The 23,352-nt window shown below is 38.8% G+C and overlaps 1 pseudogene; it reads left to right on the top strand.

The window, feature by feature from the left end:
* The window catches only part of LOC142619596 (putative inorganic phosphate transporter 1-8), a 43,777-nt pseudogene that overhangs the window by 5,079 nt on the left and 15,346 nt on the right, over nucleotides 1-23,352 (top strand).

The raw sequence follows: 23,352 nt of genomic DNA, 5'->3' as shown, positions 1-23,352 counted from the left end.
ATTTATCGTTCTTTAAGTCTTTAAATGTGAAGGCTTTTAGGTTGAAGTTCTTCGAGTGAGGCTTGATCCGTTGAGCTTCAAAGATTTGGGGTTTGTTGAAGTTTATGGAGGCTTTTTGTAGCTTCAAAGAACTTATTTAAATGTTCTTCATATGTTCTTGAAGCAGAATTTCTCCAGAGTTTTGACGTCTTAGAGAAACTCCCAGAAGGGATGTCCTCTATTTATAGTGATTTCAGAGGATAAGTTTCCCTTTGAATTGATATGCTTGAAAATATGTAATAGACTCTTGATTGGTCCAAATTTTGCTTAGAGATAATTATTTATATTTATCTATTTTGATAAATATCACATGTTGATAAAGATAATAATCAACAAAGATAAATAATTATCTCTATTTAATTTATTTTATTTAATAAAGATAATTATCCATTAATTTTGAATAGAAAGTTTATCTTTATTTTATTTTATTTATTTTAATAAAAATAATTATCCACAAACTTTGAATAGTGGATTTATCTTTATCTTGTGGGCCCAGTGACACGTGGCAAATTTCAATAAGCCAATGTAATATTAATTTGGATGACACATGTCATCATTTGATTAAGTTAATTTAATGACATATTAATCTAGAATTTGTCACTAAATTTTTGATGTGGCATTTTGTAATTGGTTTGATAATTTTTTGCCTTCTACACTCAGCCAAAGAATTTCAACTTCTTTCTCTTCTAGGCCATCGTTGTAGCTGGCATGGGCCTCTTCACTGATTCATACGACCTTTTCTGTATCCCTCCGATATGAGATTGATTGCTAGGGTTTACTACGATAATGTGTCCAAAGAGTACAAGATCCCACCTTTTGAAGTGTCAACCATGGTGGCTATCGCTCTTTTGGGTACCGCGATTGGTCAAGTGGTGTTCGGTAGGCTCGGTGATCAAATTGGTAAGCGCCGTGTGTATGGGTTTGCATTGATCATCATGGTGCTGAGCTCCTTTGGATGTGGCTTCTCTGCGTGCTCTACAAAGAGCTGTGTCTTAGTGAGTTTGGGGTTGTTTAGGTTCTTTTTGGGCATCGGGATTGGTGGGGACTATCCATTGTCTGCTATGATTATGTCGGAGTTCGCTAACAAGAGAACACGTGGTGCTTTTATAGCAGCCGTGTTCTCAATGCAAGGCTTTGGGATTTTAGCTTCTTCGACGGTGACAATGGTGGTGTGCAAAATATTTAATCGCTTGTCCATTGTGTTGCCAAAAGACCAGACGCCGATGAGGTAGATATCACATGGAGGTTAATACTAATGCTTGGTGCAATTCCAGCTGGGTTAACATTTTATTGGCGAATAATGAAGCCCGAAACTGCCAGGTATTCCATTATTTATACACTGTGTTATGTTAGTTTTTAATTTTTTTCTCCGATGATAAGTATACTTTAAGTTATTTTTAGCCAAAAAAAAAAAACCCAGAAAATTTGTTCTCAAATAAACTATATAGGTTTATGTTTAAGTTACTTGTATTTTTATAACGATCATGTGAGTTTTATTTAACTCAATTAGTACATCGGTTTGTTTCTGAAAAAAAAAAAAAAATTTATACATCAGCCTAATGATTAAAAAAAACTTGCTATTGTCATTAATTTTGAGTGTGTTAGGACTCGTTTGGTAAGAGATTTCTAGTAACGTTATTTAAGAGTTATGAAAATACATGTGAGTGAAAAGTGTTGTGGAAATATGCGTACTATTGTTTAAATACCAAACATGCTCTTAAAATTTCGTACCATTTCTTTTGTGTGTGTGTTTTTTATTTTTTATTTTTTTTTTATTTTCAAATTTCTAATCTCAAGACAATAGTTTCATAACTTAATTGATACACATGTTTCTAACTTTTGAAATTTTTTTTTTTTACATAACAAAAAACTTTTGACATATTTTTTTTGAAGTTTCAACTTGACCTCTAAAGTTTAAATTTATTTTTAATTTTTTTTATTATGTAACTATCAAATTTATAATTAAAAAATGGTAATGTTAGGGTGCTTCATTTTTATTTTTATTTTTATTTTATGGGGTGGTTCACTTGTAGGGGTGGCAAAATCCGACACGACCCGCGAACCTGACACGACTAGCCCGTTTATAAACAGGTCATGGGTTGAGGTTGAACGGGCTTGGGTCATATTCGGGTTGACACTGCTGACCCGTTTATTAAATGGGTCGTGTTCGTGTTCAACATATTTAACCCGTTTGATCCGATTAGGTTATAAAAGTTATTTTACCATTTTACCCTTATAACCTAGGTATATAAGCTTAGATATTTGGTCTTCCCCTCAGAACCAAACCTCACGCCTCTTTCAAATCTCAATCTCAATCTCAATCTTAACCTCGTGTCTCTTCGTTTTCGTCATCAATCCTTACTCTGTCTCTAACTCTTGTTCTTCTCCTCAAAGCTCTAATCGCCCCTCTTTCATTTACACCACACTACGGATACAGATCTATAGATTGATTCTACACTATAAAATCAAAGCCTTCCCATGTCTCTCAACCTTCTACTCTCTCTTCCCCTCAAATCCCTAGCCGACCCCTCTAATTTCTCTTCTCTTCAAAATCGTGGCTGCACTCTATTCTTTTTCTTCAGCTTTCAATCACCGAATCCACTAGCAAGGTATATATGTCACATCAAAATAGGGGAAAACCAAACCCTATTCTGCAGAAAAACAAATACTGCAGAAAACAACACAGCAGGAAAACTACATTGCAGAAAAATAACACTGAGCAGAAAACATCACTGTGCATAAAAACAGACACGGCATAAAATAACACTACAGAAACACCACTGTGCAGAAAATAGACACTGTGCAGAAAAACAGACACTATGCAGAAAATCTAGTAATTTTATTGAATTTGATAGTATGGAGGGTGGAACCTTTTGGACTAGTAATTTTATTTTGAAGGAATGAAAGAATTATTTGCTTTTGTTATTATATGAATTTTTATTACTTGATTTATGGTTGAATTATAAATTTAGATATATGAGAGTTGATAACAGGTTATTCACTTTAGGTTTAATTAAACAGGTTGTTTGGGTCATAATCAAACGGGTCATAATCAAACAGGTTGTTAACAGGTTATTTTTGTCGACCTTAATATGACCTACTAATTAAATGGGTTAAACGTGTCGTGTTGGGTTACCCGTTTAATAAACAGGTCGTGTTAGGATTGAGGAGTCCTGACCCATTTACTAAACAGGCCGGGTTCGTGTTGACCCATATAACATAATACTTACAGCTTAACCCGACACGAACCCGGCACGTGAACACGAATTGCCACCCCTATTCACTTGTGGGACAACCAAATCCCTTTTTCTACAAGAGGTAAAAAGTCTATCGTGGACGTTTTTGTTTTGTTTTGTTTTTTTTTCCTGAAACTGTCGTGGATGTTAGTTGGGTTTAGATTAGGGGTGTCAATTCAGGTTAGCATGTTGGGTTCGTGTTGTGTTGAGGTAAGAATATTCGACTAAATGGCTCAACCCTAACCCGACCCATTTAACAATCGTGTCATGATCTTTCAACCCTAGCCTGACCTGTTAATATGTCGAGTTGACCTGACCTAACCCATTAGACATACTTAATAAACGAGTCGTGTTGGGTTGACACGAATGTAACACAACCCATTTCAACCTGCATAATATTTAATGTAACATCCATCGAGAAATAATTTTTTTTTTTTACATCCCAAAAACAATGCATACACTTTAAGTCTTCAACTCACATTCAAAATAATGTAGGTCAACAAAAATATAACATATATCTAGAAATAAGTTCTTTACACTCTAAAAGAAGTGCATACACTTCAACCCAAATTCAAAATAACATAGTTTAACAAAAATAACATAGTTAACAAAAATAACATAGTTCAACAAAAATAACATAGTTAACAAAAATAACATAGTTCAACAAAAATATAATATCCTTGGAACTCGCCAAATGCTAAGTACCAATATTGAAAGAATTGGAGCAAATAGTAGACTAATCCTGACCATGACTATGATTATCATCCATATATATATATATATATATATATATATATATATATATATATATATATATATATATAGAGAGAGAGAGAGAGAGAGAGAGAGAGAGAGAGAGAGAGAGAGAGAGAGAGACAGAGAGAGCAATAACCGGTTTGAGACTTTGAGTTTGAGAATTGGGCATGAGACTATAAGATAGTAGAGTGAGTAGTACAGCTGAAATTAAAAAATTAAATAAAATTAGATATTTATAAGAAGGTTTAGAGATTTAGGGTTTGTAGGGTTTAGAGATCTAGGGTTTGTAAAGTTTCAATTTCCAATTAAAATATATGTTGGATATAAAACGTATTTGACAAATCTAAAATAAAATGAATATTATTTTTTATACGAGTTAAACAGGTTGTGTTAAGTGGGTCATTTTGGGTTGACATAAATAAATTGACGTGTCAATTGTGTCTATTGCGGGTTATGCAGGTTGATCCACTTATGACATGTTTTTTATCGTGTCGCTTTCGGGTTAACTTGTTTCTAACCCAAACCCATTAAGGCACAACCCTAACCTGCAAAAACTCATGTCGGGTTCGTGTTGTGTTCGCGGGTTGGGTCAAACATTGACACCCCTAGTTTAGATAACCTGTTGACTTTTAGAAGGAAGATGTGTAAGAACGTGCGCTAGCTTTCATTTAAAAAAAATCGACATTATTCGATTTCTTTTTTGGGGTTTAAAAATAAATCGAATAATGTCAATGTTGTGGGGTTTAAAAAATCGACATTATTCCATTTTCTTTTTTGGGCACCATTTCTTATAAAAGTCAACTCTGTACCTGCTACCAATATTTCTATTAGTGAGTCAGATGCTAAAATGCTTTTTAGAGCATTCACATCGGAAAATGTTATCCCATTCTATTTTACCATCACAAAAAAACTACTCTATCAATTATACCATACTATTTTACAACACCTAAAATTCCACCTTTTATTTTCCTATACAACATATTAAAATAATAGATCTATACAATAAATTTTTTTTTTCCTCTCAATCTCATTTTTCTCTTCCTCTCCAACTCAACTACTCATCAGTCATCACCACCTAAAACCCATACCCAAAATTCCCAATACAGAAACTCATCCCAAACTCCAAACAAACCCCCAGCACAAAATCTCAAACCTAACCATCATCAACACAGCAAGCAGCATAGTGAAATCAAATTAGAGTGTGAAGCTTAGAACAAACCACGACAAGGAATGTGATGCTTAGAACAAAGCAAGCAGCACAGTGAAATCAAATCAGAGCCGTTAATCTCAAATATTCATAAAAAAAAATTAAAACTTTTCGCGAACCTAAACCCTAAACCCAGTCTAAATTCGTTCATTCTTTCTACAATTGCTATCGTCTGAACATTAGGTACTGATTATCATCGAGCATAGGGAGGAGAGAGAAATGAAAAGTGAAACTCGATCTCGAAGAAGAAGACGAAGCAGAACCCAGCGACTCTGCCAAGCCGTCGAATTCCTTCTTGGTACCGAGTAGCGACGATGATGATGACGAAGACGAAGCAGTGAACGAAGATTTGAGCCTGAAGATCATCGAGAAGGCGCTGTTGATGCGCGCCGCCAAGTTTGTTCTCGACGTTGCCGCACCACCTGCCCACGTTAGTAGACCCACACCACCGCACCACCTGACCCACGTCGTATTCTTTGAGATACACCAACGCATAGGCATCGATCCACACAGAGAGGGACAAGAGAGGGGGAGGGTGAATTGGTTGAGCTACAGTGCGATGAGAGATGAGAGAGAGGCCATTTGAAGCTTCAGCGATGGAGATGGGTAAGGGTGAATCGGTTGAGATACAGTTCAATGAGAGATGAGAGAGAGGCCGTGTGAAGATTCAGCTAAGGAAAGGGTGAGAGGCTTGGTGAAGCTTCAGCGATGGAGAGAGAAATGAGAGACTGTTGAAGCTTTAACGATGGAGAGAGAGAGATCAGAGATCGTGTCGTGTAAATGGAGAGAGAAAACCTGATATTTTGAATAAAATACTATATTTTGTTTTACAATTGTGCTACAGTGCGATTCTACATTTAGAATCGCACTGTAGCATAATTCCAAATATTTTTACAATAGTAGCTTTTTAGAAGTTTGGATGCAGATGTTGTTTTGGGCTTTTATGCTAAATTGAACCAATATATGGCATATAGCATTCCCAATGTGAATGCTCTTACATTCTTTGCATTGTTTTTTTTTATTTTTATTCTGCAGTAGATTTTAAATTTTTTTTCCTATTTCTTATTCTTTAAGTTAAGATAAAAATTCTTCTAGAAAAAAAGTTAAGATAAAAATTCCTAAAATTAAAATTTATCATTCTACACTTTAATTTCCATTCTTGTTAAAACTTAATAGGACTCACAACCTAACACATGTTTGATAGAAAATTGTTATCCCTCGGATTCTTGGTGTTCAATGGGTTTGTTGTTTGAGGGAAAAATTATCTTGTGTGATCGTTAGATAGTAGTGCTTTCCATATGTTGTAAGGGGTTATACAAGATAGTTTCTCACTTAAAAGGGAGGAGGGACTGATTAGAGAGGGTTAATGGACTTTTTATGAGTAGCTTGTAAGGCTACTCAAAGACTTACAAATGGACAAACCTCATGAACCCAAACCTCTCATCCTAGGCAGCAGCAGCAAAGGCTCCAGTGGCCTCGACGACGACGCCCAGATCTCCATAGCTCCGATTGCACATGTGGCATCAAATTTGGGTGAAAAATAGTGCAAGACAAGTGGGTGTAGCCCCAATTCAAGATTTTCAAAGTTATCTACACTCTCATTCTTACAGATTGTTACTTCCAAATCATACAATGTAGTGATTCTTTGAACCCCTGCAAAGTGATGGATAAATGCATTTAGCTAATTAAACAAAAAAGCAACAACAAAAAATAAGGACTTCAATACATAATGATAGGCCAAGAATGTATTGACCCATTGTGATAAATTAATTGATTAATTAGTCAAGTTTATTAATTAATCCAATTAATATGCAAAACGCGTGGAAGCACAAACAAATCACCAACTAAGTTAATATGCAGTGAAAAATAAAGTTGATACGGTGATTTGTTTACGAATGGGGAAAACTTCCAAAGCAGAAACTCCACTGAGTGATTTTAAGGCCACCACTCTCGAGAATCCACTATTATCACAACAAGCGATTACAAGTAAAGGAATCCCAGTACCTTATACTAACCTACAGTTGAACCCTTACCCCCAATACACAATTGGACTTATTCTGCATGGCTCCCAGTACGTGACTAACCAAAAGATGCGCGGATCCCAGTATGCATCTTAATAACCAACTTGAGAAAGATGTTGGTTGAAAAGTTCTTTAGTTCATCAATACGATGAAGATTATGAAGTTGCTTGGTCACAAAACCCAACGGCGTACAAACGCAGTAACCTTTTCAAGAGAAAGAAAAACTAGGGCAAATTTTATCTCCGGTCACAATTTGCATGAACAACACTTTGCTCTACACTCGTGCAACTCTGCAACCTTTTTCAGCCCTTAAAATAATCTTTATATATGTTTAGGGTTGTGAGAAAAGAAGACCTAAACATGTACACACTGATTAGAGTGAAATCAGATCTGAAAATCTGATTTTTATAAATCTCGATAGATAGCTAATCTATCGAGTAGCTGTCGAGCATTAGGCTAAAGCTGGCTTTTAAACCTCGATAGATTCTATTTGTCGAGCTTTAAAATCCAGCACTTCTTTACTTGATTCTTGGACAGATTTGCATGGCTTTAACACTTGAACTTGAAACCTTGTTCCTTGAAGTATTAAACACATCCTAGATCTACCCAATTACATGTAAAATGCGTTTTGTCAAATGATTAGCTAATTCTATATTGACATATGTTCCTAACATCATTGACATATGTGCTAACACATAAAATTGAAGTAGAATTAAAAGAGTAATAATAGTATAAATCAGCACCTTCTCTTCGTTGAGCATGATTCGTTGAAGACTGCGGACCTCCTGCATTGGAAAAGCAAGAGAGGTCCCAGGGTCAAGGTTGAGGATGAGCAGTTCATCCTAAGACACCTTCCATGCTGTCACACTCTCTCTGATGGCGATTATGTTGCATCTGGTGTTAGTTACAGCAAGTTCCACACATGCAATCAGAGCTATAGAGGTCTGTGTCGAGGCCATTGGAGCCTTCGCTACCGCCGCCACCGCCACCACCTAGGATGAGGGGCTTGGGTTTGTGAGGTTTGGTCGTTTGTGGGTCCCTGAGTTGTTCATGAGGTTTTGTTTTTAGGTTTTATGATTTTGGTTGAAACTATGTCTTTTAGGGAGAAGTTTTTTTGTTTTAAGTTCTAGCTTGAAAAGATGTAGTTTTGATGCATTCCAGCTCTTCGCTTGGTCATCACTAAAATGATGTAGTTTTGAGGCTGATTTGGCAATAATAAAATACATCAGCATGATGATGTGTCACTTAATAGTAGAAATTAATCGTGGGTGGTACTTTCATGGTTTACCAGCTAGACAGTTCATGCTGACCATGGACCAAAATAGCATAAAATTGAAATTCCAAAGGGAAATTTCTTTCTAAGTATTATAATCCAATCAAGAAGCCAATAAAGATATAAAAAAAATGGTAAAATATCAGTTTCATCCCTAAACTTTCATTAAAGATTGTTTTTCGTCCCTAAATTTTCAAAAGTTTCTTTTTTGTCCCTAAACTTTACAAAATGTTTTACTTTTTATCTTTCTATCTATGTCTGTTAATTTATGTCCTATGTGGCCTAGCAAAGTGATGATATGATATTTGACTTGGACCAAATTATTTTATTAATAAAATTGTGGACACATGGCAAAGAGTTATTATCACATATGGATTAAAATAAAAGGGTCAAATTTTAATGTAAGAATTTATCAAGTTTTAAAATAAAAATTCAAAACACCAAAAATATCAAAATCCCTAATTTAAGCCAACTATTCATCTCTTCCAATCTCTCGCTATTAGCACCGATTCAAGCTCTAATCTTTGGTAACCACCACCCACCCATATCCTCATTAGTTTCATTTCAATCCATCCAAATGTTCATCCTTTTTTGCAATGATGACGAGCACTAGAGAAACAAGAAGGAGAGCACTGAAGAAAGAAGGAGATGATGACGATCAGGGGCGTAGTCAGGAATAATTACTTGGGGGGCCGAGTTGTAGTAGAGATATACTAAATATAGTTCAACCAATTTTCATGTGATTCAAACCATGAAGATTGAAAACTACGACGATGATTTTTCGGTCCTTTGTATGGATACTCTATGTTTCTAGGTTGATATGGACCGGCTATAAGATAAGCACGTCGAATTTCATCTTATTCGCTGACAGGGAATTCATATATTTGTTTACGTGATCCTGGATCATGATCTATCCCCTCAGATTGAATTCTTGAACATTTTGAGGGACGCTCATCAGACATTAAAGTATCAACATTTGTTTTTACAGATTACCTAAGTTTTGAATGACATACAACATTTTTATAAAGAATGCATCAATTGTTTGTCGTTTGCTCATTATTTGGCACAATTTCAATCCAAAAAAAAAAAAAAATCAATTCAAAAAATGATAAACTTGGGAGAGAGATATAATAAATTATCATTTAAAATTCATTCTTACACAGATCACGACCCTCACCCCAATTTCCTTCCATAGATTTTTTTTTCTTTTATAATTTACTTACTTTACTACCCAGTTGCACAATTCAAGCCCACTCGGACCCACTCAAGAGACAAACAGCACAAAAACCAAAAAGGCTAAGTCTCAAATTCAGTGGGTCAAGAATAACGCATACAATAACAATAAACACAAAAAGACAAAGTCAAATAAATATAAATTGCTTTACTGGCAAAGGGATATCACATACACATATTTGATAATTATATTATGCTATTCAGTATTTAGTTCAGTTCTAGAGAAAAAGAGAGAGAATTGAGATGAGAATGACTGAATGAGATACCTTGAGGAATTGAGGTGAGGGCTTTAGGAGTCAAGGTTGAGTGATGAAGGCCAAGTGAGCTCAGCGGCTAGCAGGCTGCTAGTGGAGCTTCTGTGTCATGGAGAGTCGGCGAGGCATGACCGTGTGACGTGAGGATTGGGAATCCAAATAGCATGAACTGAGGCAATCAAGCAGATTACAAAGGCGTGACTGCATGAAGACTGGGAATTCAGGTAGAGGCATGAGATGAGGACTAAAGAGGAGTTTGTTTTGTTTGATTAGGATTAGGGATGTCAGATTTTTGTTTCATTTGAAGTTGTATAGAACTGGAAAAATTGTAGAAAATAATGTCGGGGGGGGGGGGGGGGGGGGAGGGGGTGGCCCCCCCAAGGAGCCAAGTGGCTTTGCCCCTTGATGATGATGACAACTAAATAGCAGGTTTCTTAGCAACCAATAAATAGTGGCCTTTACAAATTACAAAGACTTTAATCCTTATCCATAAAAAATTTGCCATTAGTTGCACACCAATCCACTCTACAAGAAAATTTGGTGTTTTCTCGAAAAATAGAAGAAAAAAATGTTGGGTGCACGTGCATGGTCCAATCCACATAAATTTAAAGCCCCTCTATGGATTTGTTTTGTTCTGGCCGTGACTTGCGAGAATCCTAATTCTAGTTGAACTAGTATTCGTGTGTAGTAGGTGTGTAAGGCGGCTAGGTTACATAATAAACAAGGTTTATTCGGTTTTGGTGTGTACCGCATACGGTGAGCTGAAAAAGGTGCTGCACGAGAGAATTGAGAGAGCAGCCAAGAGGGAGCCACTTAGAGAAAGAAGACAGCCAAGAGAGGGAGAGCTGTGCGTGGAGAAGAAAATAAAGAGGAGAGAGCAAAGTGTTTCTACCTTTGATATAGATAATTAGTGTGTGTGAGAGCAAAGAAAAACAAGAGAAGTTTATTTTTTAGCCATGAGTAAAGATCTCCTGAAGTCTTGATAGTTGTAGACACATCTTAAACTCTAATATTATTTTCTCTTAATTAAAAAGGAAAATTGCATAAAATTGTCAAACCCCACTGGATGATATGTCTGAGGCCAAAAAATTTCAAATTCTCAAATCCTCAAATAACTTAAAAGAACTTTCAAACTTGGAGCACTCTCCTTGTTTGCACCCAACAATGTGATTCCTAAATATGACCGCATTTCATTTCTTGATTGCCTTTGGAGACTTAATTTGACAATGTTCAAAAGAAAGAAGCAAATTTGATTACATGAGTTTAATGGTCTTGATCCTTCCTAATCGACGAGATTTGTTTGATTCTTAAACACTATGATTTTCAAAAATGATTGTTCAAAGGATCACCTATTGTTCATTAAAAAAAATGGAGAATTTAAAATAAAATAAAAAAGAAGAAGAGAAAAGTCATTTCCCAAAAAAAAAAAATTCTCTTTCAAATTCCAGTTCTCCTGAACTACGTCTTGACCTGATCCTCTATGAGAGAGATACGTAGGCAGTCTTTGAAAGGCCTAGTCTTAATCACCCAAACAACCTTAGGGCTCAAAGTCAAAACAATATGATAAAATTGTTTGGGTGCATGTTTTGCATCAAGCATGCTTAAATTAGAGGCATTGGCCTATTTATTTTGTGAACGGATATGTCCTTGCATGAAAGCATGTTTTCATTTGAGGCATCAACTTGCCTCTTTGTGAGCATGTCCACACTAAGGGCAATGACCAAAAATATTTTCATCATAACTGGTTTCTAACAAGCTAGAGAAAGAAAGCCATTTTGCAGGAACCAAGGATGGAGGATCGTGATCTTCTTTCATGTTCCCCAATGGTCGCAACATCAAACTAACTCAACTTCCCTCCAAGCATGGAATATGCCCCAAACTAGGGGCATTGGCTAAGTACTTCCAATTTCTTGTAATGAATGATTCCATTGCTAATTGAAACTTGATTTTTGTAAAAAATCAAAGTGAAGGATCTATTATCTTATTCAACACATGTTATCTCAAATATGCACACTTATATAGCCAGATAATAGCATGAACTATACACTATAAGATCGACAGTAGTTCTCTTACCTTCAAGGGATCAACCTTAGTTCTCTCGAAACTCATAGGATCAACCTTAGTTCTCCTATACACTGTAGGATCGACACTAGCTCTCCTACCCTCAAGGGATTGACCTTAGTTCTCCAAAAACTCATAAGATCGACCTTAGTTCTCCTATATACTGTAGGATCAACAATAGCTATCCTAACTTCAAAAGATCGACCTTAGTTCTCCCAAAACTCATAGGATCGACCTTAGTTCTCCTATACATTGTAGGATCAACAATGGCTTTCCTACCTTCAAGGGATTGACCTTACTTCTCTCGAAACTTGTAGGTTCGACTTTAGCTCTCTTATATACTGTAGGATCGACAGTAGCTCTCCTACCCTCAAGGGATTGACCTTAGTTCTCCCAAAACCCATACGATTGACCTTAGCTCTCCTATACACTATAGGATCTACAATAGCTCTCCTACCTTCAAGGGATTGACCTTAGTTCTCCTGAAACCCATAAGATCGATCTTAATTCTTTTATACATTGTAGGAATGACAATAGCTCTCATACCTTCAAGGGATCGACCTTAGTTCTCCTATTTAATGTAGGATCGACATTAGTTCTCCTACCTTCAAGGGATCGACCTTAGTTCTCTCGAAACCCATAAGATCGATCTTAGTTCTCCCATACATTGTAGAATCGACAGTAGCTCTCCTACCTTTAAGGGATCGACCTTAGCTCTCCTATGCACTGTAGGATTGACAGTAGCTCTCCTACCTTCAAGGGATCAACCTTAGTTCTCCCAAAAATCATACAATCAACCTTAGTTCTCCTATACACTGTAAGATCAACAGTAGCTCTTCTACCTTCAAGGGATCGACAGTAGCTCTCCTATCTTCAAAGGATTGACCTTAGTTTTCCCAAAACTTATAGGATCGACTTTAGTTCCCTTATACATTGTAGGTCGAAAATATCTCTCCCATCTTCAAGGGATCGACCTTAGTTCTCCCGAAACCCATAGGATTGACCTTAGCTTTCCTATACACTATAGGATTGATAGTAGCTCTCCTACCTTCAAGGGAACGACCTTATTGTTAAGATTAGCGCCCTAAAATCTTATTGTGTGCTACATATGCCATTATGTATGACATTAGTTTCTATGTAATAAACGTGTTTTATTATTATCTAAAATAATGGTAGCATGAATGTTTGGACATTATCATATAGTCCTTGAAATGTATAGTATGTAATTTAGTTACAGAAGATATAAATTACAAGTTCTTTGTAAACTCAAAATCGTAGTTCATAGTCAGTGATGAAATTGGACATTTTATCTACAAAGACTATAACATGTCAATTAAGATGATTTGTCTTGATTACAGAAGTGGACACTTCTAGTTGACATATTAATATGTTTTAAGTGTATAAAAAATATTGAACTGGATCACTGTGAGATTTATTGATATTCTATTAACAATTGTCAAATAAATAATAAATCTCACAACTTCTCATTTACATAAACTCTCAATCTTGAGGGAATATTGAACCCGGTCATGAAATGTAAGTTGTTTTAATATATCAGGAGTGAGATCTAGATAAACGGTCAAATTCTCAATATGTTGGGCAACTACACGTAATGTTGAAGGAACACATATTCTTAAGATGGAATTTATAGTCTCTTTACAAAGCTGTAAAATATTCATTTGAGATAAGTTTAATGGGCTTGGTTATTTAGAGTATTAGGCCTAACCACTTTAGTAAGACGTTACTAAAGTCTATGTTTTATGAAATTAGATTTCATAAAATATATATGAATAATTTAAAAGATTGAACCGGACACTCAATGATCAAGATGTAGTAATCTTCAAAGTGACAGCTATATATTATGACTTTGTATTACAACAAATATTTTCATGAAGGGGTTATATGGTTAATAAAGTTTTGGAATATAATTTATTAATAAATCCTAGAGTGCGATTATATTTATATAGTGATATTAAATATAATTAATGGTAACTTTGAGCTTGTCCATAATTGACAGATAAGTCTAAAGCCCATTAGAGTTAGAGCTTTATTTTGTCCCTTTTGGTCCCACTCCAAGCCATACACTAAAGCCCATCTGGGCTGGTCCAAAAGGCTAATCTAATTAAATAATCAGTTATTTATTTAATAAGAGTTATTAAATAAAGAAACTGCCAAGTGCAAATATAGATTTATGATTAAAAAGTGAAAGATTATGAGTTTTTCTTGAAAAAGAAAGCCGTTTGGTTATTCTCTTGAAGAAGTACATATAGAATTGATTGAGAGACCACACATCTTGGGCACACTGTGGAATTAGAGTGAAGATTGAAAGGCTTCCTAAGTCCAATCTTCATTTGTTTTGAATTTCACTGCATGAAGGTACGCCTTTCTTGTTTATTGTTTCTAGAATTCAAGGTTACATGTTGTCTATCATGAATGAAGTAGATTCATTATGTTTCACTGTGTGTTTTTGTATGAGATACAAAACTGTATCTTCCATGTGTTTTCCCAACACTTAGTTCTCCTAAAACTCATAGGATCGACTTTAGTTTTCCAATACACTGTAGGATCAACAGTAACTCTCTTGACTTCAAGGAATCGACCTTAGTCCTCTTAAACCCACAAAAAAGCAAGCCTAACATCAAAGTATTCATCTCAAAACACGTCCAAGCATTGCAACATGCCCCAGACTAGTAAAATACGACAGTACAACCCAATAATTCTTAGTTTACAGCATAGTCAGCATATGTTTTCAATATATGTCAAATACACACACACACACACACACACACACATATATATATAGATATATATGAGATGGGTTCAAGTTACACCTGGTGTAACTCTTGAAAAGTTACACATTTTTTAGACCGTAGATTTTTAAGAAATCTAATGGTTAGAAAATCACTATAATCAATGTAATCTTTAAAATTTATTGCTTTCCATATTAGCTAACCTAATTAATTTGAGAGAATATTATATTATATTATTTTCTACTTTCTTTCTCTCTCCTAATTAATTCATCCCTAACCTTGCACAAGTGCCTATTCTCAACGTTTTTGAGTTGCAGATTTTTTTTTCTCTGGACAGATAGATTTGAATTTCCAAAACCCAAAAAAAAAAAAAAATCTCCAATATTCAAAGACAAAAAAAACAACACAGCTAGCTATCAAGCAACGTGCAGGTATGAAATGCTTCTGAGTTATCCTTGGCTTAAGACGTCAAATCTTGGCACAAATTGATATTTAGTACATCAAACAAATAACGTTTTGTCAAAATTTCTCTATTCTCTCAGAGCCGCCTTGAATATTTTATATTTGCTTAGACCAAGGGAAGACATGGTTTGTTCACACTGTAAATGGAGCAAATATGTGGAGATCGCATAGATCTAATAAGGGTATACTTCATTCTAGTAGTTGTAGGCTCCTTTTGAGTTCCAACTCTCTCTCTCTCTCTCTCTCTCTCTCTCCCTCTCAACGTTTAAGGAGCCACCATCCAATAAACAAAAGTTTAGGATTATCTAAACTTCATGTAATACCAAATAAGAATATAAATTCATCTGTCCATGAGAAAGAAAATCTGCAACTCAAAAACATTGAGAATAAGCACTTGTGCAAAATTAGGGATGAATTAATTAAGAGAGAGAAAGTAATTAGAAAATAATATAATATTTTCTCAAATTAATTATGTTAGCTAATATGGAAAGCAATAAATTTTAAAGATTACATTAATTATAGTGATTTTCTAATCATTAGATTTTATAGAAATCTATGGTTTAAAAAAGGTGTAACTTTTCAAGAGTTACACCAAGTGTAACTTGAACCCATGTCTCTCTCTCTCTCTCTCTCTCTCTCTCTCTCTATATATATATATATATATATATATATATATATATATATATATATATTACAAGTGTAAGATTTCTCTCTGTAGAATGAGAGTTATTTAAGAAAGAGCTCAGCCTCAACTCCCATAATCTTATTGCTTTGAACCAACACAAAATTACGGAGTTTGGAACTTGAGTCAATCTTAATCGTATTTGATGAGGATGATTTAGTGTTGGGCTCTTGACGAATCTAAAGGCGACGGGTGTGGAAAGGTCGTCAGCTTCATGAATTGGCTACCTACTTCACAGCGTCATTTGTGGTGTGGTAAGCCAAAGGTGATAAGGTGACGACCTTGAATTTGACGACCTCAAGCTAATGACCTTGGCTTGTCGGCCTTGTGCTATAGACAATGAGCTGACGATCCTACAATATAAACAAGGTTGAAGGTGACGGGAATAAGCCGAAGAGGTCGAACAAAATCTCCGTCCATGACCTTGCTTGACCTCCACACGTACGTGCATAAGGAGAATTCTTGCATTACACGTTTAGCCCTAATTGAGAAGATTCCTATATGGAAAAGAACTCTAAGAGATATGCAAAATCCACAAATTACTCTCCTAGAAGGAAAGTACTTTCTCGCTAAGGCGCTTATTTCGGCCCTACACTACTATAAATACCCCAAAGCCCTCATAAACCAAGGTACACATTATTCACCCCAAGCTCTGGCACTCTAGAGTTGCAAACAAGAAATTTCTTTAACTTAACCGTCGAAGGGTATTTGGCTGATACCACATCGGCACCCCTCTTAAGGTCTTCAGTTTTTGTGTTGTGTAGGTACTTCATCAGGAGCACGTGAGGACTGTGTGGCTTACTGACGATTTTCGGCATCATCAGTTGGCGCCGTCTGTAGGGATCTAAGCGACTTATAAAGCCGTGCTATCGCATCCCAGACAAAGAGTTGCATGGTACTCACTCGCTTGGTGGCGACTACTAACAACGTTCAAGGAGACGAACCACACACGACGACACTCGGGAGGCAAGTCCAAACTCTGGCCGCCGCTGTGGAGCGCCTCAAACAGAACCAAGACTTGGAAGAACAATTGCGTCAGAGGAACGCAGGTGCTAACACCCAGGAAGAAGATCAAGAAGGAACCAACGCGGAAAGAAGGAACCGGGAGGGGCCGGAAGGCAGCAACGCCCCTAGTAGGCCGGAGCGGCAAGACACGAATCGGCCATCTGTCACCAATACTGTCCCACCCCATATAGTCGTTGAGATGCAGATGATGAAGGAACAAATGGAATGCATGATGAATGACCTCAAGGGACAGGTGTCCAACGACCTTGATGATTTGCTCTAGCGAACCGACTCGCCCTTCACAGCGTCTGTTAGTTCTTTCCCCCTTCCACAAAAATTTTGCATGCTGCAGGTAGAAAGCTACGACGGGTCTAAGGACCCCTTAAATCACTTGGAGTCGTTCAAGACCTTGATGCACCTTCAAGGGGTGCCAGACGCAATCATGTGCAGAGCCTTCCCCACCACGTTGAAGGGACCCGCGAGGATCTGGTTCAGTAGACTGACGTTCAACTCCATTGGTACATTCAAAGAGTTAAGTGCCCAATTCACCTCGCATTTCATTGGAGGCCACAGGTACAAGAAGTCCACCGCATGCCTGATGAACATTAAGCAGCGGGAAGACGAGACGTTGAGGTCTTACATAGCTCGTTTCAACAAGGAGGCCATCTCGATTGATGATGCAGACGATAAGATACTCGTAGCAGCGTTCACCAACGGGGTGCGGAAGGGTAAGTTCCTATTCTCCCTGTATAAGAACGACCCAAAGACCATGTCGGATGTGCTCTACCGAGCGACCAAGTACATGAACACAGAAGACGCCCTGTTGGCTTGAGAAGAGAAGCCCAAAAAAAGGGAAAGGCAGGAAGACACGCGCTCGGATAGGGGGGAAAAAAGGCTAGAACTGAAGAACGAAGGGATGATCGACGCCCTAGACCACCCGCGAGGAGATTCACAAGTTTCACCCCTGTGGCCGCTCCTATCAACCAGGTACTAATGCAGATTAAAGATGAAGGAGCCTTGACTTTTCCCAGCAAGCTGAAGGGAGATCCCAACAAAAGGCCAAGGGACAAATATTGCCGCTTTCATCAAGATCATAGACATGACATAGCTGATTTCTACGACTTGAAGCAGCAAATAGAAGCTCTTATTAGACAAGGAAGGCTGTAGAGGTTCGTTAGCAAGGAGAGAGCAGACCCACCGCAAAATCAAGCTCCCCGACGGGATAACGATCGCCCCAAACAACCCCTAAGAGATTAAGGATGATTTTAGGGGGCACCACGGCCGTTGGGTCATCAAAGAAAGCCCGAAAGACATACCTTAGAATGGTTCAAAACATCTAGATGACGGGTTCCGTACCCAAAATGTCGTGGATTGACAATCCCTCCATTGGATTCTCAGAAGAAGATGCACGATCTTTTCACCATCCCCATGATGACGCGCTCGTCGTCACCATACAGGCAGGAGACTACAACATGCACCGAGTCCTCGTCGACAATGGCAGTTCGGCAGACATCCTCTACTACCCTACTTTCCAATAGATGGGGATTGAAAGGGAGCGACTAGTTTCGACTAATGCCTCGCTCGTCGGCTTTGGAGGAACGAGGGTATTTCCCCTCGGCGCAGTCACTTTGGCTGTAACTGTTGGAGACTACCCACAGCAGATCACCAAGAACATAGCATTCCTCGTGGTTGATTGCTCGTCAGCATACAATGCCATCATAGGACGTCCCACCCTCAACTCGTGGAAGGCTGTAACCTCAACCTACCATTTGATGATTAAATTCCTTACTGATTATGGAGTAGGAGAATTGAGAGGAGATCAGGTGGTCGCATGCGAATGTTACGTAGCTATGATGGAGATGGATGACCACCACTAGACCATGAGCATAGAAGAACGTCGGGCAGCAACGGAGCCTGTTAAGAGACTTGAAGACATATCTCTCGACGACTCCCAACCAGAACGGACAACCAAAATCAGCACCCTTGCAGACCCGACGGTGCGTCAAGAACTCACGACCTTCTTAAAAGAAAATCGGGACGTGTTCGCATAGAGCCATGAAGACATGCCAGGAATTTACCCATCAGTCATGGTACACAGGTTGAATGTGTCGCCATCTTTTCCGCCCGTCTGCCAAAAGAAAAGAGTCTTCACCCAAGAGAGAGATCGGGCGGTAGCAGAAGAAGTCCACAAGCTACAAGAGGCGGGATTTATTAGGGAAGTTTACTACCCTGATTGGTTGGCAAATGTTGTGATGGTCAAAAAGAACAACGGAAAATGGAGGATGTGTGTCGACTTCACGGACCTAAACAAAGCATGCCCTAAAGATAGCTACCCCCTCCCGCGGGTCGACATCCTGGTGGACTCTACGGCCCAACATTAGCTGCTAAGCTTCATGGACGTGTTTTTCGGATACAACCAAATCCAAATGGAAGAAGCTGATCAGGAGAAGACTTCGTTCGTAACAAGCTAGACCTTTTTTGTTAGAAAGTCATGCCCTTTGGCTTGAAAAACGCTGGCGCAACATATCAACGGCTCATGAACAAGATGTTTGCACAACAGATTGGAAGAAATGTCCAAGTATATGTCGATGACATGTTAGTGAAAAGCCAAAGGGAAGAAGATCATTTGGGGGATCTCAAGGAAGCCTTCGATATTCTTCGCTTCTATAACATGAAGCTTAACCCAGGCAAGTGTGCCTTCGGGGTGACGACAGGAAAGTTCTTAGGGTACATGGTGTCCTAAAGAGGTATCGAGGCTAACCTAGACAAGATCCGGGCCATAATGGAGATGGCGCTTCCTAAAAATATAAAGGAAGTACAAAGCCTTAATGGCAAGGTCGCCGCGCTTAATAGATTCGTATCAAGGGCAACGGATAAATGTCTACCATTCTTCCCCACACTGAAGAAATCTTTTGAATGGATGGCCGAATGTCAACAAGCGTTCGAAGACCTGAAGGCCTACCTCTCGTCACCACTGCAATTAAGTCCTTCACAACCAGGAGAAGAACTGTTCCTCTATCTGGTCGTCTCCCCGGCGGTCGTCAGTGCGGCCTTAATCAGAGAAGACGACGGGGTGCAAAGGCCCGTATACTATGCCAGCCGGGCACTTCATGGCGCAGAAGGAAGATACCCACTAATGGAAAAGCTTGCCTTCGCTCTAATCACGGCAGCCCGCAAATTAAAGCAGTACTTTCAAGCCCATACCGTGGTTGTTCTGACCGACAAGCCCCTACGGCGAGCAATGAGCAGCCCAGATGCCGCAGGACGCATGGTCTTATGGGTGATAGAGCTAAGCGAGTTTGACATAAAATATCGCCCACGCACCTCCATCAAGGGACAAGTGGTCGCCGTCTTCATTGTGGAGTTCACCAATGCATGGCCTTATGGGCGATAGAGCTAAGCGAGTTTGACATAAAATATCGTCCACGCACCTCTATCAAGGGACAAGTGGTCACCGTCTTCATTGCGGAGTTCACCAATGCCGAAGACCAGGGGCAGAATATCCCCAATGGAATGTGTTCATGGACGGATCGTCGAATAAGAGGGCTGGCGGAGCGAGGGTCGTACTTTAGTCTCCAGAGGGTGACAAGATCGAATGCATGGTTCAACTTGAGTTTCCTACGACTAACAACGAAGCGGAGTATGAAGCCCTCATAGCAGGTTTGGATCTAGCCAAAGCCGTAGGAGCCGCAAACATGGTTATCCATTGCGACTCCCAAGTCGTCACTAATCAGATAAACGATGACTACGAATGTAAAGGAGAGAGGATGAAGAAGTATTTGGAGCAAACAAAGAGAATGATGAATGAGCTACAGGCAAGGGTCGTTCAAATCCCAAGGGGAGAAAATGAGCAAGCTGACCGCCTTGCTAAAGCTGCGTCAGCAGAAGACATGATCGCTCCTGACAAGGTACTATCCTTTATTCAACTCTCACCACTAATATATGTCATCCACGTACAGGAAGTAGGATTCGAAAGCAATTGGACCACCACTTTAACTTCTTACTTGAGAGACAGCACCCTGCTTGAAGGGAAGGAAGCCGCAAGGAAGCTGAAGGTCCAGGCGTCGCAATTCGTCTTGATAAGGGACGTCTTGTACAAAAGGGGTTTATCCAGACCATACCTAAGATGCCTAGGACCCAAAGAAGCAGATTATGTCATGAGAGAAGTACACGAAGGGATTTGCGGCAATCATTTAGGATCAAGGTCGCTGGTGCACAAATTAATCCGGGATGGATATTTCTGGCCGACCATGCAAAAAGATGCTCAGACGTATGTCAAAACCTGCGACAAGTGCCAAAGGTTTAACAGCATCATCAGGTAACCAACGGAAGAGCTGATCCCGATAACCGCCCCGTGGCCATTCACCCAATGGGGACTGGACATCATGGGCCCATTCCCAATAGCAGTAAGGCAGTTGAAGTTCCTAATAGTCGGCATCGACTACTTCACCAAATGGGTAGAAGCTGAAGCCCTGGCCACAATCACCGAGAAGAACGTACGGAGCTTTGTTTGGAAGAACATCATTTGTAGGTACGGAATTCCAAGGGTCTTGATCTCAGACAATGGTAAGCAATTTGACAATGACTCCTTTTGAGACTTCTGCTTACAGCTAGGAATTAAAAACCACTACTCCTCCCTTGCCCATCCCCAAGCCAACGGACAAGTTGAGGTCACGAACCGATCCCTACTTCGAATAATCAAGACTTGGCTCGAGGGGGCAAAGGGTGTCTGGCCGGAAGAACTACCCAGCGTACTATGGGCATACAGGACGACAGTCAAGACTCCTATGGGAGAAACTCCGTTTCGGCTAACGTACGGGAGCGAGGCAATCATCCCAGCTGAGATTAGATTCACAAGCTACAGGGTGGACAATCACAATGAAGGAAGAATTGACGAGGCCATACGACTACAACTTGATCTGGTTGACGAGGTTAGGGCGACAGCTGAGCAGAGGCTCGCGCGATACCAAGACCTCATGGCAAAACACTACAACTCCCGAGTCAAGTATCGGGATTTCAAAGTCGGTGACCTCGTCCTAAGGAAAGTAATGGGCACCGCCAGAGATCCCGCGCAAGGAAAGCTCGGCCCAAACTGGGAAGGGCCCTACAGAATCACGTCATGGCTAAGGAAGGGCACCTATCACCTAGAAACACTCGACGAGCAGAAGCTGTGCCACCCATGGAATGCCGAGCATCTAAGGAAGTACTACCAGTAAAAGATAGCATGAAGAGCACTACTCCTCATTTCCAATTTATGTCTTTTAATTATTTGTCCTAGTTTATTCTTATCTACAACACATTTTAAGCCCAAAGGGCTAAAGGTTTATTCTTTCTGGAACAATTTTCTACTTATGCATTCATCATAATAAGAGGAGTTTTATTCAGAAACGACTAGTAAATTTGTTATGTCTTCAAGGAGACAGCATTGCCAAGTCCACAAAGTGGACGACCTTATCACTACGTCCACCAAGTGGATGACCTTATCATTAAGTCCACAAAATGGACGAACCTACTGCAAAGACCACAAAGTGGACGACTTTATGATTAAGTCCACAAGGTGGACGACTTTGTCATTAAGACCACAAAGTGGACGAGGCTAAGCCAACAAGTAGACGGGTTCAGTATAACATCCAAGAAGTAGACAAATCCGTTATAAAACCTACAAAATAAATAAACTTACTAAAATCCATGAAGTGGATGAATAATCAGCAAAGAGAAAAGTTGAAGCCGCCACTCACAAAGTTGACGGGTAAATGGAAAACGGCTTTAAATAAGTTAGCCGAGAAAGCTGACGCTGTCACATATAAAGTGACGGGTATATATATAAAAAAAGAAAAAAACAATAACAACTCTAAATAAGTTTGTCAGCCAAGAAAGCTGACGCCGTTACATATGAAGCTAACAAATATATGGCGGCAACTTAAAATAAGTTATTAATTAATCAGCTAAGAGAAAGCTGACGCCGTTACATATGAAGTTAACGAAGTATATGGCGGCGACTTAAAATAAGTTATTGCCATTGCCCGTAAAGCTGACGGGTATAGAACAACAAAGTTATCAACTGAGAAAATTGAAACCGTCACATATAAAATTATCAGGCACATAAAGCTGACGTCGTTATTATTAAGCTGACGGGTTCATCACAAGCAAAACAGACAGCTTTGTAGAAGAGAAATATGGCTCGAATATAAAGCAACACATTGAGAAGTAATACAGTAATATTTTCACAAAAGCCCAAAACAACAGGCATCAAGCATTAAAAATTCAAACTGTCTTTTACAAAAAAAGAAAAGGCCTAAGTTCATAGAATTAGGGGGGTCTTGGGATGTCCTTTCACCCTCAACAAGAGTAAGCTGAATGCTAGAGGTAGGAG

Source organism: Castanea sativa, chromosome 1, assembly GCF_040712315.1.
Source record: "Castanea sativa cultivar Marrone di Chiusa Pesio chromosome 1, ASM4071231v1".
Classification (NCBI taxonomy): Eukaryota; Viridiplantae; Streptophyta; class Magnoliopsida; order Fagales; family Fagaceae; genus Castanea; species Castanea sativa.
Note: the sequence above shows the minus strand (reverse complement) of the source record. Positions and strands in the feature narration are given on the sequence as shown.